Source organism: Phyllobates terribilis, unplaced genomic scaffold (assembly GCF_046119375.1).
Source record: "Phyllobates terribilis strain yellow unplaced genomic scaffold, ASM4611937v1 Scaffold_193__1_contigs__length_3613616, whole genome shotgun sequence".
NCBI lineage: Eukaryota > Metazoa > Chordata > Amphibia > Anura > Dendrobatidae > Phyllobates > Phyllobates terribilis.
In genome coordinates this window covers 2,198,713-2,213,598 of record NW_027362953.1, presented here as the reverse complement: position 1 = coordinate 2,213,598, position 14,886 = coordinate 2,198,713, and positions in this window count along the sequence as shown.

Sequence of the window (14,886 nt, the reverse complement as noted above, 5' to 3'; positions counted from 1 at the left end):
AGGCACAGTGGAATAGACGTGGAGGTCACAGTAGCTAAACAAGATGGTTTTAATGCTTCTTGGAAGAGTGATGGAGGTCGCAGTGGATTAAAAAGACAAAATCAATGCCTCTTGCAAGAGCTGTGGAGTTCAGAGTGGTTTAAATTGACGGTTTTAATGCCCCTTGGAAGAGTCGTGGAGATCACAGTAGCTTAAGAAGACGGTTAGAATGAGCCTTGGAAGAGTGGTGGAGGTTACAGTCGAATAAAAAGACAATATCAATGCCCCTTGGAAGAGCTGTGGAGCTCAGAGCGGTTTAACCAGACGGTTTTAATGCCCCTTGGAAGAGACTTGGAGGTCACAGTAGCCTAACAAGACAGTTTTAATGCCCCTTGGAAGAGTGGTGGAGGTCACAGTGGAATAAAAATTCAATATCAATGCCCCTTGAAAGAGTGGTGGAAGTTACAGTGAAATAAAAAGACAATATCAATGCCCCTTGGAAGAGCTGTGGAGTACAGAATGGTTTAACCAAACGGTTTTAGAGCCCCTTGGAAGAGAAGAGGAGGTCACAGTAGCTTAACAAGACTGTTTTAATGCCCCTTGGAGGAGTGGTGGAGGTTCCAGTGGATTAAAAAGACAATATCAATGAACCTTGGAAGAGTGGTGGAGGTCGCAGTGGAATAAAAAGACAATATCAATGCCCCCTGGAAGAGTGGTGGAGGTTACAGTGGAAAAAAAGACAATATCAATGCCTCTTTGAAGAGTGGTGGAGGTTACAGTGGAATAAAAAGACAATATCAATGCCCCGTGGAAGAGACGTGGACATCACAGTAGCTTAACAAGACGGTTTTAATGCCCCTTGGCAGAGTGGTGCAGGTCGCAGTGGAATAAAAAGACAATAACAATGCCCTGTGGAAGAGACGTGGAGGTCACAGTAGCTTAACAAGACGGTTTTAATGCCCCTTAGAACAGTATTGGAGGTTACAGTGGAATAAAAGACAATATCAATGCCCCTTGGAAGAGTGGTGGAGGTCGCAGTGGAATAACCTCAGTGGTACATGCTCTGCATAACTTCTCTGCTTGCTGTGTCTGCTGTAATCTAATGCTCTGCTTTGCTGGTTCACCTCACTGGTACATGGTCTGCATAACTTCTCTGCTTGCTGTTTCTGCAGTAATCTAATGCTCTGCTTTGCTGATTCACCTCACTGGTACATGCTCTGCATAACTTCTCTGCTTTATCTGTCCCACTCCATTCAATACCCACATATGTCTGTCCCTTCCCCACTATAGATCTTATCTGATTTTTAGAGGTGCTAAACTGCAGAGACTAGAGTCCTAGCTCTGTGTTTGATCACCTTGCCATCTCCTGGTGAGACGACCAGCTGCTAATTTAGCCATATGCAGCTCCCACAATGCCCGTCACCTGATAGTTTAATGTGCCTTATATATTTAGAAGCTCTGTAAGTGGTGGACGCGTCTTCTTGTCCAAAGTGGCTTCGGAGATAAGTGGCAGTTATTTCAGAGGCAGTTAGTCAGGGCAGAAGTCAGGTAACCAACACTTTGACCACTTACTTTCTTTCAACTATGTTTCTGTTAGCTCTCACTTTTTCCTCTATAGTCCTCCACTTTCTTGTAACCCCTCAATTCCTTACACCTAGTAAGAAACTCTTCATCTCTCCCTCCATCCTCCCCATTCATCTCACCTCCTCCTCCAAATTATTCCTAAACATTCAATCCTGGAGCTCCAAACACAGACAGCCACCTCATGCTCTCTCTTGCTCCCACCTGCTAACACTTTCTCTGCTCCTCCTCACTGCTGGAGATATCTCTCCAAATCCTGGTCCTCCTCGCCATATCCCCACAGTTACTTCTTCCTCCTATCCACGTCCTTCCACACACTGTCGCAACCCTTCTAACCTCATACCCATCCAACCAATCCCCACTCCCTTAGTTGATCTAACAGGAGCTCTATGGAACGCTCGCTCTGTCTGCAACAAACTTTCCTTCATCCACGATCTTTTCATTACAAACAAACTTTCCTTCCTCGCCATCACTGAAACCTGGCTCACCCCCTCTGACACAGCCTCCCCAGCTGCACTTTCATATGGCGGATTCCACCTTTCCCACGCACCCCGCTCTAATGGCAAACATGGCGGAGGCGTAGGTTTTCTCCTATCAGAACAGTGCGCTTTCACCCAAATCCCACTGCCACCCTCCGTTACACTCCCCTCTTTTGAGGTGCACTGTGTGCGCATCTATTCCTCCTCCAACCTCCAACTCGCCGTCGTTTACCGACCCCCAGGGCAAGCCACCACCTTCTTAAACCACTTCACCACCTGGCTGCTTCACTTCCTCTCCACTGACATCCCCACTATCATAATGGGTGACTTCAACATCCCCACTAACACTTACCACTCGTCTGTCTCTAAGTTCATATCTCTCTCTTCCTCCTTCGGACTCACTCAATGGTCTTCCACACCCACCCACAAAGATGGCCACACACTGGACCTCATCTTCACCCGCCTCTGTTCCCTATCTAACCTCTCTAACTCACCTCTACCTCTCTCTGATCACAGCCTACTTACATTCTCTTCTCTCTCCTCCCCGGGGCAACAATCCCCACTCCACAAATTTGCATACCCTCGCAGAAATCTCAAACACCTTGACTTACACTCACTCTCTGAATCCCTCCTCCCTCTTACAGACATAAATTCCTTACACGATGCAGACATTGCTGCTGCTTCATATAACACCACAATAGCTGCAGCTCTAGACTTGATCGCCCCTCTCACACACACCACATCTCGCACATTCAACAGGCAACCCTGGCACACTAAACTTACTAAAGAACTGCGCCGGGCCTCCAGGGTTGCGGAGCAGTGATGTAAAAGGTCTCACTCCATCAAGCACTCCATCGCATTCAAGCAATCCCTCACTAATTTCAAGTTCGCACTCACTACAGCAAAACAAACCTACTTCTCATGTCTCATATCCTCCCTATCTCACAACCCTAAACAGCTATTTAACACTTTCAACTCTCTCCTTCGTCCCCCTGCACCTCCTCCCTCTTCTCTCATCTCAGCCGACGACTGTGCCTCATTCTTCAAACAGAAGATTGACACCATCAGACAAAACTTTTGCCTAAAGTCCACACAACCCCTCCTCATATCTATTCAACCCTGCTCCTCCAAACCCCACTTTTCCACCATTACAGAAGGTCAAGTCTCCTCTTTACTCTCCAAATCACACCTCACCACCTGCGAACTTGACCCAATCCCATCCCACCTCATCACTAACCTTACCACAGCCTTCATCCCAACCCTAACCCACCTCTTCAATCTGTCACTAACAACCGGTGTCTTCCCCTCATATTTCAAACATGCCGCAATCACACCCATCCTAAAGAAGCCCTCTCTTGACCCTTCCTCTCTGACTTGCCACCGCCCCATATCACTCCTCCCCTTTGCCTCAAAACTACTAGAACAACATGTCCACCTTGAACTGTCCTCCCATCTCTCCTCCTGCTCCCTCTTCGACCACCTGCAATCTGGCTTCCGACCGCATCACTCGACTGAAACTGCCCTGACCAAAGTCACCAACGACCTACTAAATGCCAAATCCAAGCGACACTACTCCATCCTCCTCCTTCTGGACCTGTCATCTGCCTTTGACACAGTGGACCATTCCCTCTTACTCCAGATTCTCTCATCTCTTGGCATCACGGACTTGGCTCTATCTTGGATCTCCTCATACTTAACAGACAGGACATTCAGTGTCTCCCACTCACGCACCACCTGCTCATCTCGCCTCCTAACTGTCGGTGTCCCCAAAGGTTCAATTCTAGGACCTCTGCTCTTCTCCATCTACACCTTTGGCCTGGGACAGCTCATAGAGTCTCACGGTTTTCAGTATCACCTCTATGCTGACGACACACAGATCTACCTCTCTGGACCCGATATCTCCTCCCTACTAACCAAAATCCCACAAAGTCTGTCCGCCATGTCATTCTTCTTCTCTGACAGATTTCTAAAACTCAACATGGATAAAACAGAGTTCATCATCTTTCCACCCTCTCATTCACATCCCCCATCTGACCTAGCCATCCATGTCAATGGCTGTTCACTCTCCCCAGTCCCACAAGCTCGCTGCCTTGGAGTAACCCTGGACTCTGATCTCTCCTTCAAGCCACATATCCAAGCACTTTCCACTTCCTGCCAACTCCAACTCTAAAACATCTCCCAGATCCGTGCATTCCTCAGCAAAGACTCTGCCAAAACACTAGTGCATGCCCTCATCATATCCCGCCTCGACTACTGCAACCTCCTGCACCGTGGCCTCCCTTAGAACACTCTAGCGCCTCTCCAATCTATCCTAAACTCTGCTACTCGACTAATTCACCTGTTCCCCCGCTATTCCCCGTCCTCTCCTCTCTGTCAATCTCTTCACTGGCTCCCCATTGCCCAGAGAATCCAGTTCAAAACTCTAACCATGGCATACATAGCCATCCACAACTTGTCTCCCCCATACATCTGTGACCTAGTCTCCCGGTAGTTACCTGCACGCAACCTCCGATCCTCACAAGATATCCTTCTCTACTCCCCTCTTATCTCCTCCTCCCACAATCGTATACAAGATTTTTCCCGTGCATCCCCCCTACTCTGGAACTCTCTACCCCAACACATCAGACTCTCGCCGACCGTGGAAACCTTCAAAACAAACCTGAAGACCCACCTCTTCCGACAAGCCTACAACCTGCAGTAACCAACGCTGCATGACCCGCTCTACCCTCACCTAATGTATCCTCACCCATCCCTTCTAGAATGTGAGCCCTCGCGGGCAGGATCCTTGCTCCTCCTGTACTAGTCGCTGACTCGTTTTGTTAAGATTATGTAAATGCTTTTATTAGGTATATCCCTATCACATGTAAAGCGCCATAGAATAAATGGCGCTATAATAATAAATAATAATAATAAAAAGACAATATCAATTCCCATAGGAAAAGTGGTGGAGGTTACAGTGGATTAAAAAGACAATATCAATGCCCCTTAGAAGAGAGGTGGTAGTCGCAGTGGAATAAAAAGACAATGTCAATGCCACTTGGAAGAGTGGTGGAGGTGGCAGTGGAATAAAAAGACAATATCAATGCCCCTTGGACGAATGATGGAGGTCGCAGTCGAATAAAAAGACAATGTCAATGCCCCTTGGAAGAGTGGTGGAGGTTAGAGTGGAATAAAAAGACAATACCAATGCCCCTTGGAAGAGCTGTGGAGTTCAGAGTGGTTTAACCAGATGGTTTTATTGCCCCTTGGAAGAGACGTGGAGATCACAGTAGATTAATAAGACGGTTTTAATGCCCCTTGGAAAAGTGGTGGAGGTCACAGTGGATTAAAAAGACAATATCATTGCCCCGAGTAAGACAGGTGGAGGTCACAGTAGCTTAACAAGACAGTTTTAATGCCCCTTGGAAGAGTGGTGGAGGTCGCAGTGGAATAAAAAGACAATATCAATGCCCCTTGAAAGAGTGGTGGAGTTTACAGTGAAATAAAAAGACAATATCAATGCCTCTTGAAAGAGCTATGGAGTTAAGAGTGGTTTAACCAGATGGTTTTAATGCCCATTGGAAGAGTGGTGGAGGTCGAAGTGCATTAAAAAGACAATATCAATACCCCTTGGAAGAATGGTGGAGGTTATAGTGGAATAAAAAGACAATATCAATGCCCCTTAGAAGAGAGGTGGAGGTAGCAGTAGAATAAAAAGACAATATCAATGCCTCTTGCAAGAGCTGTGGAGTTCAGAGTGGCTTAAATTGACCATTTTAATGCACCTTGGAAGAGACGTGGAGGTCAAAGTAGCTTAACAACACGGTTTCAATGGCCGTTGGAAGAGTGGTGGAGGTCGCAGTTGATTAAAAAGACAATATAAATGCCCCTTAGAAGAGTGGTGGAGGTCGCAGTGGAATAAAAAGACAATATCAATGCCCCTTGAAAGAGTAGTGGAGGTCGCAGTGGAATAAAAAGACAATATCAATGCCCCTTGGAAGAGTGGTGGAGGTTACAGTGGATTAAAAAGACAATATCAATGCCCCTTGGAAGAGTGGTGAAGGTCCCAGTGGAATAAAAAGACAATATCAATGCCCCTTGGAAGTGTGGTGGAGGTTACAGTGGAATAAAAAGACAATATCAATGCCCCGTGAAAGAGACTTGGAGGTCACAGTAGCTTAACAAGACGATTTTAATGCCCCTTGGAAGAGACGAGGAAGTTGCAGTGGAATAAAAAGACAATATCAATGCCCCTTGGAAGAGTGCTGGTGCTTACATTGGAATAAAAAGACAATATCAATGCCCCTTACAAGAGCTGTGGAGTTCAGAGTGGTTTAAATTGACGGTTTTAATGCCCCGTGGAATTGACGTGGAGGTCAAAGTAGCTTAACAACACGGTTTCAATGGCCCTTGGAAGAGTGGTGGAGGTCGCAGTTGATTAAAAAGACAATATAAATGCCCCTTAGAAGAGTGTTGGAGGTCGCAGTGGAATAAAAAGACAATATCAATGCCCCTTGAAAGAGTAGTGGAGGTCGCAGTGGAATAAAAAAAACAATATCAATGCCCCTTGGAAGAGAGGTGTAGGTAACAGTGGATTAAAAAGACAATATCAATGCCACTTGGAAGAGCAATGGAGTTCAGAGTAGTCAAACCAGACGGTTTTAATGCCCATTGGAAGTGACGTGGAGGTCACAGTAGCTTAAAAAGACGTTTTTAATGCCCCTTAGAAAAGTGGTGGAGTTCGCAGTGGATTAAAAGGACAATATCAATGCCCCTTGGAAGAGTGGTGGAGTTCGCAGTGGATTAAAAAGACAATACCAATGCACCTTGGAAGAGTGTTGGAGGTTCCAGTGGAATAAAAAGACAATATCAATGCCATGTGGAAGAGACATGGAGGTCACAGTAGCTTAACAAGACTGTTTTAATGACCCTTGGAAGAGTGGTGGAGGTCGCAGTGGAATAAAAAGACAATATCAATGCCCCTTGGAAGAGTGGTGGAGGATACAGTGTAATAAAAAGACAATATCAATGCCCCTTGGAAGATCTGTGGAGTTCAGATTGGTTTAACCATACGGTTTTAATGCCCCTTGGAAGAGGCGTGGAGGTCACAATAGCTTAACAAGACGGTTTTAATGCCACATGCAAGAGTGATGCATGTTACAATGGAATAAAAAGACAATATCAATGCCATGTGGAAGAGACATGGAGGTCACATTAGCTTAACAAGATGGTTTTAATGCCCTTTGGAAGAGTGGTGAAGGTCGCAGTGGATTAAAAAGACAATATCAATGCCCTTTGGAAGAGTGGTGGAGGTCGCAGTGGAATAAAAATACAAAATCAATGCCCCTTGGTAGAGTGGTGGAGGTTACAGTGGAATTTAAAGACAATATCAATGCCCCGTGGAAGAGATGTGGAGGTCACTGTAGCTTAACAAGACAGTTTTAATGCCCCCTGGAAGAATGGTGGAGTTCGCAGTGGAATAAAAAGACAATGTCAATGCCCCTTGGAAGAGTGGTGGAGGTTAGAGTGGAATAAAAAGACAATACCAATGCCCCTTGGAAGAGCTGTGGAGTTCAGAGTGGTTTAACCAGATGGTTTTAATGCCAATTGGAAGTGACGTGGAGGTCACAGTAGCTTAAAAAGACATTTTTAATGCCCCTTGAAAGAGTGGTGGAGGTCGCAGTGAATTAAAAAGACAATATCAATGCCCCTTGGAAGAGTGGTGAAGGTCCCAGTGGAATAAAAAGACAATATCAATGCCCCTTGGAAGAGTGGTGGAGGTCGCAGTGGATTAAAAACATATTATCAATGCCCCTTGGAAGAGTGGTGGACGTCGCAGTGGAATAAAAAGACATTATCAATGCCCCTTGGAAGAGTGGTGGACGTCGCAGTGGAATAAAAAGACAATATCAATGCCCCTTGGACGAGTGGTGGAGGTTACAGTGGAATAAAAAGACAATTTCAATGCCCCGTGGAAGAGACATGGAGGTCACAGTAGCTTATCAAGGCGGTTTAATGCCTCTTGGAGGACTGGTGGAGGTCGCAGTGGAATAAAAAGACATTATCAATGCCCCTTGGTAGAGTGTTGGAGGTTACATTGGAATAAAAGACAATAATAATGCCCCTTGGAAGAGCTGTGGAGTTCAGAGTGGTGTAACCAGACGGTTATAACGCTCCTTGGAAGAGACGTGGAGTTCACAGTAACTCAACAAGACGGTTTTAATGCCCCTTGGAAGAGTGGTGGAGTTCGCAGTGGAATAAAAAGACAATATCAATGCCCCTTGGAAGAGTGGTGGAGTTCGTAGTGGAATAAAAAGACAATATCAATGCCCCTTGGAAGAGTGGTGGAGGTTACAGTGGAATAAAAAGACATTATCAATGCCCCTTGGAAGAGATGTAGAGGTCACTGTAGCTTACAAAATATGGTTTTAATGCCCCTTGGAAGAGTGGTGGAGGTCGCAGTGGAATAAAAAGACAATGTCAATGACCCTTGGAAGAGTGGTGGAGGTTAGAGTGGAATAAAAAGACAAAACAAATGCCCCTTGGAAGAGCTGTGGAGTTCAGAGTGGTTTAACCAGATGGTTTTAATGCCCCTTGGAAGAGAAGTCGACGTCACAGTAGCATAACAAGACGGTTTTAATGCCCCTTGGAAGAGTGGTTGAGTTCGCAGTGGATTAAAAAGACAATATCAATGCCCGTTAGAAGAGTGGTGGAGGTCGCAGTGGAATAAAAAGACAATATCAATGCCCCTTGAAAGAGTAGTGGAGGTCGCAGTGGAATAAAAAAAACAATATCAATGCCCCTTGGAAGAGTGGTGTAGGTAACAGTGGATTAAAAAGACAATATCAATGCCCCTTGGAAGAGCAATGGAGTTCAGAGTAGTCAAACCAGACGGTTTTAATGCCCATTGGAAGTGACGTGGAGGTCACAGTAGCTTAAAAAGACGTTTTTAATGCCCCTTAGAAAAGTGGTGGAGTTCGCAGTGGATTAAAAGGACAATATCAATGCCCCTTGGAAGAGTGGTGGAGTTCGCAGTGGATTAAAAAGACAATACCAATGCACCTTGGAAGAGTGTTGGAGGTTCCAGTGGAATAAAAAGACAATATCAATGCCATGTGGAAGAGACATGGAGGTCACAGTAGCTTAACAAGACTGTTTTAATGCCCCTTGGAAGAGTGGTGGAGGATACAGTGTAATAAAAAGACAATATCAATGCCCCTTGGAAGATCTATGGAGTTCAGATTGGTTTAACCATACGGTTTTAATGCCCCTTGGAAGAGGCGTGGAGGTCACAATAGCTTAACGAGACGGTTTTAATGCCACATGCAAGAGTGATGCATGTTACAGTGGAATAAAAAGACAATATCAATGCCATGTGGAAGAGACATGGAGGTCACATTAGCTTAACAAGATGGTTTTAATGCCCTTTGGAAGAGTGGTGGAGGTCGCAGTGGTTTAAAAAGACAATATCAATGCCCTTTGGAAGAGTGGTGGAGGTCGCAGTGGAATAAAAATACAAAATCAATGCCCCTTGGTAGAGTGGTGGAGGTTACAGTGGATTTTAAAGACAATATCAATGCCCCGTGGAAGAGATGTGGAGGTCACTGTGGCTTAACAAGACAGTTTTAATGCCCCCTGGAAGAATGGAGGAGTTCGCAGTGGAATAAAAAGACAATGTCAATGCCCCATGGAAGAGTGGTGGAGGTTAGAGTTGAAAAAAAGACAATACCAATGCCCCTTGGAAGAGCTGTGGAGTTCAGAGTGGTTTAACCAGATGGTTTTAATGCCAATTGGAAGTGACGTGGAGGTCACAGTAGCTTAAAAAGACATTTTTAATGCCCCTTGAAAGAGTGGTGGAGGTCGCAGTGGATTAAAAAGACAATATCAATGCCCCTTGGAAGAGTGGTGAAGGTCCCAGTGGAATAAAAAGACAATATCAATGCCCCTTGGAAGAGTGGTGGAGGTAGCAGTGGATTAAAAAGACAATATGAATGCCCCTTGTAAAAGTGGTGGAGGTCGCTGTGGAATAAAAAGACAATATCAATGCCCCTTGGAAGAGTGGTGGAGGTCACAGTGGAATAAAAAGACAATATCAATGCCACTTGGAACAGTGGTGGAGGTTACAGTTAAATAAAAAGACAATATCAATGCCCCGTGGAAGAGATGTGGAGGTCATAATAGCTTAACAAGACGGTTTTAATGCCCCTTGGAAGAGTGGTGGAGGTCGCAGTGGATTAAAAAGATATTATCAATGCCCCTTGGAAGAGTGGTGGACGTCGCAGTGGAATAAAAAGACATTATCAATGCCCCTTGGAAGAGTGGTGGACGTAGCAGTGGAATAAAAAGACAATATCAATGCCCCTTGGACGAGTGGTGGAGGTTACAGTGGAATAAAAAGACAATTTCAATGCCCCGTGGAAGAGACATGGAGGTCACAGTAGCTTATCAAGGCGGTTTAATGCCTCTTGGAGGACTGGTGGAGGTCGCAGTGGAATAAAAAGACATTATCAATGCCCCTTGGTAGAGTGTTGGAGGTTACATTGGAATAAAAAGACAATAATAATGCCCCTTGGAAGAGCTGTGGAGTTCAGAGTGGTGTAACCAGACGGTTTTAACGCTCCTTGGAAGCGACGTGGAGTTCACAGTAACTCAACAAGACGGTTTTAATGCCCCTTGGAAGAGTGGTGGAGTTCGCAGTGGAATAAAAAGACAATATCAATGCCCCTTGGAAGAGTGGTGGAGTTCGTAGTGGAATAAAAAGACAATATCAATGCCCCTTGGAAGAGTGGTGGAGGTTACAGTGGAATAAAAAGACAATATCAATGCCCCTTGGAAGAGATGGGGAGGTCACTGTAGCTTACAAAATATGGTTTTAATGCCCCTTGGAAGAGTGGTGGAGGTCGCAGTGGAATAAAAAGACAATGTCAATGACCCTTGGAAGAGTGGTGGAGGTTAGAGTGGAATAAAAAGACAAAACAAATGCCCCTTGGAAGAGCTGTGGAGTTCAGAGTGGTTTAACCAGATGGTTTTAATGCCCCTTGGAAGAGAAGTCGACGTCACAGTAGCATAACAAGACGGTTTTAATGCCCCTTGGAAGAGTGGTTGAGTTCGCAGTGGATTAGAAAGACAATATCAATGCCCCTTGGAAGAGTGGAGGAGGTCGCAGTGGAATAAAAAGACAATATCAATGACCCGTGGAAGGGACGTGGAGGTCACAGTAGATTAACAAGATGGTTTTAATGCCTCTTGCAAGAGTGGTGGAGGTTGCAGGGGATTAAAAAGACAATAACAGTGCCCATTGGAAGAGTGGTGGAGGTCGCAGTGGAATAAAAAGACAAAATCAATGCCACTTGGAAGAGTGGTGGAGGTTACAGTGGAATAAAAAGAAAATATCAATATCCCTTGGAAGAGCTGTGGAGTTCAGAGTGGTATTACCAGACATTTTTAATGCCCCTTGGAAGAGACGTGGAGGTCACAGTAGCTTAACAAGACTGTTTTAATGCGCTTGGAAGAGTGGTGGAGGTCGAAGTGGATTAAAAATACAATATCAATGCCACTTAGAAGAGAGGTGGAAGTCGCAGTGGAATAAAAAGACAATGTCAGTGCCACTTGGAAGAGTGGTGGAGGTTACAGTGGAATAAAAAGACAATATCAATGCCCCGTGGAATAGACATGGACTTGACAGTAGCTTAACAAGACTGCTTTAATGCCCCTTGGAAGAGTGGTGGAGGTTGCAGTGGATTAAAAAGACAATATCAATGCCCCTTGGAAGAGTGGTGGAGGTCGCATTGGATTAAAAAGACAATATCAATGCCCCTTGGAAGAGTGGTGGAGGTCGTAGTGGAATAAAAAGACAACATCAATGCCCCGTGGAAGGGACGTGGAGGTCACAGTAGCTTCACAAGACGGTTTTAATGCGCCTTGGAAGAGAGGTGGAGGTTGCATTTGATTAAAAAGACAATACCAATGCCCCTTGGAAGAGTGGTGGAGGTCAGAGTGGAATAAAATGACAATATCAATGCCGCTTGGAAGAGTGGTGGAAGTTACAGTCGAATAAAAAGACAATATCAATGCCCCTTGGAAGAGCTGTGGAATTCAGAGTGTTTAACCAGACGGTTTTCATGCCTCTTAGAAGAGACGAGGAGGTCACTGTAGCTTAACAAGACTGTTTTAATGCCCCTTGTAAGAGAGGTGGAGGTCGCAGTTGATTAAAAAGACATTATCAATGCCCCTTGGAAGAGTGGTGGAGGTCGCAGTGCATTAAAAAGACAATATCAATACCCCGTGGAAGAATGGTGGAGGTTACACTGGAATAAAAAGATCATATCAATGCCCCTTGGAAGAGCTGTGGAGTTCAGAGTGGTTTAACCAGACGGTTTTAAAGCCCCTTGGAAGAGATGTGGAGGTCACAGTAGCTTAGCAAGACTGTTTTAATGCATCTTGGAAGAGTGGTGGAGGTCGCAGTGGATTAAAAAGACAATATCAATGACCCTTAGAAGAGAGGTGGAAGTCGCAGTGTAATAAAAAGACAATATCAATACCCGTTGGAAGAGTGGTGGAGGACACAGTGGAATAAAAAGACAATATCAATGCCCGGTGGTATAGATATGGACGTTACAGTAGCTAAACAAGATGTTTTTAATGCACCTTGGGAGAGTGGTGGAAGTCGTAGTGGAATAAAAAGACAATATCAATGAGCCTTGAAAGAGTGCTGTAGGTTACAGTGGAGTAAAAAGACAATATCAATGCCTCTTGCAAGAGCTGTGGAGTTCAGAGTGGTTTAAATTGACTGTTTTAATGCACTTTGGAAGAGACGTGGAGGTCACAGTAGCTTAACAAAACGGTTTTAATGCCCCTTGGAAGAGTGGTGGAGGTCGAAGTGGTTTAAAAAGACAATATCAATGCCCCTTGGAAGATTGGTGGAGGTCACAGTGGAAGAAAAAGACAATATCAATGCCCCGTGACAGAGACGTGGAGGTCACAGTAGCTTAACAAGACAGTTTTAATGCCCCTAGGAAGAGAGGTGGAATTAGCAGTGGAATAAAAAGACAATATCAATGCCCCTTGGAAGAGTACTGGAGGTTACATTGGAATAAAAAGACAATATCAATTCCCCTTGCGAGAGATGTGGAGTTCAGAGTGGTTTAAATTGACGGTTTTAATGCCCCGTGGAATTGACGTGGAGGTCACAGTAGCTTAAAAAGACGTTTTTAATGCCCTTTGGAAAAGTGGTGGAGATCGCAGTGGATTAAATAGACAATATCAATGCCCCTTGGAAGAGTGGTGGAGGTGGCAGGGGAATAAAAAGACAATATTAATGCCCCTTGGAAGATCTGTGGAGTTTACAGTGGAATAAAAAGACAATATCAATGCCCCGTGAAAGAGACGTGGATGTCACAGTAGCTTAACAAGACGGTTTTAATGTCCCTTGGAAGAGAGGTGAAAGTCGCAGTGGAATAAAAAGACAATATCAATGCCCCTTGGAAGAGTGCTGGAGGTTACAGTGGCATAAAAAACAATATCAAAGCGGCTTGCAAGAGCTGTGGAGTTGAGAGTGGTTTAAATTGACGGTTTTAATGCCCCTTGGAAGAGACGTGGAGGTCACTGTGGATTAGCAAGATGGTTTTAATGCCCCTTGGAAGACTGGTGGAGGTCGAAGTGGATTAAAAAGACAATGTCAAAGCTCCTTGAAGGAGTGGTGGAAGTCTCATTGGAATAAAAAGACAATATCAATGCCCCTTGGAAGAGTGTTGGAGGTTCCAGTGGAATAAAAAGACAATATCAATGCCCTGTGGAAGAGACATGGAGGTCACAGTAGCTTAAAAAGACTGTTTTAATGCCCCTTGGAAGAGTGGTGGAGGTCGCAGTGGAATAAAAAGACAATATCAATGCCCCTTGGAAGAGTGGTGGAGGATACAGTGGATTAAAAAGACAATATCAATGCCCCTTGGAAGATCTGTGGAGTTCAGATTGGTTTAACCATACGGTTTTAATGCCCCTTGGAAGAGACCTGGAGGTCACAGTAGCTTAACAAGATGGTTTTAATGACACATGGAAGAGTGGTGGAGGTCGCAGTGGATAAAAAAGACAATATCAATGCCCCGAGGAAGAGTGGTGGAGGTTACAGTGGAATTTAAAGACAATATCAATGCCCCGTGGAAGAGATGTGGAGGTCACTGTAGCTTAACAAGACAGTTTTAATGCCCCTTGCAAGAGTGGTGGAGATTAGAGTGTAATAAAAAGACAATACCAATGCCCCTTGGAAGAGCTGTGGAGTTCAGAGTGGTTTAACCAGACCATTTTAATGCCCATTGGAAGTGACGTGGAGGTCACAGTAGCTTAAAAAGACATTTTTAATGCCCCTTGGAAAAGTGGTGGAGGTCGCAGTGGATTAAAAAGACAATATCAATGCCCCTTGGAAGAGTGGTGGAGATGGCAGTGGAATAAAAAGACAATATCAATGCCCCTTGGAAGAATGATGGAGGTCGCAGTGGAATAAAAAGACAATGTCAATGCCCCTTGGAAGAGTGGTGGAGGTTAGAGTGGAAAAAAAGACAATACCAATGCCCCTTGGAAGAGATGTGGAGTTCAGAGTGGATCAAACAGATGGTTTTATTGCCCCTTGGAAGACACGTGGAGGTCACAGTAGCTTAACAAGACAGTTTTAATGCACCTTGGAAGAGTGGTGGAGGTCGCAGTACATTAAAAAGACAATATCAATACCCCTTGGAAGGACGGTGGAGTTTACAGCGGAATAAAAAAACAATATCAATGCCCCTTGGAGGAGCTGTGGAGTTCAGAGTGGTTTAAGAAGACCGTTTTAATGCCCCTTGGAAGAGATGTGGAGGTCACAGTAGCTTAACAAGAC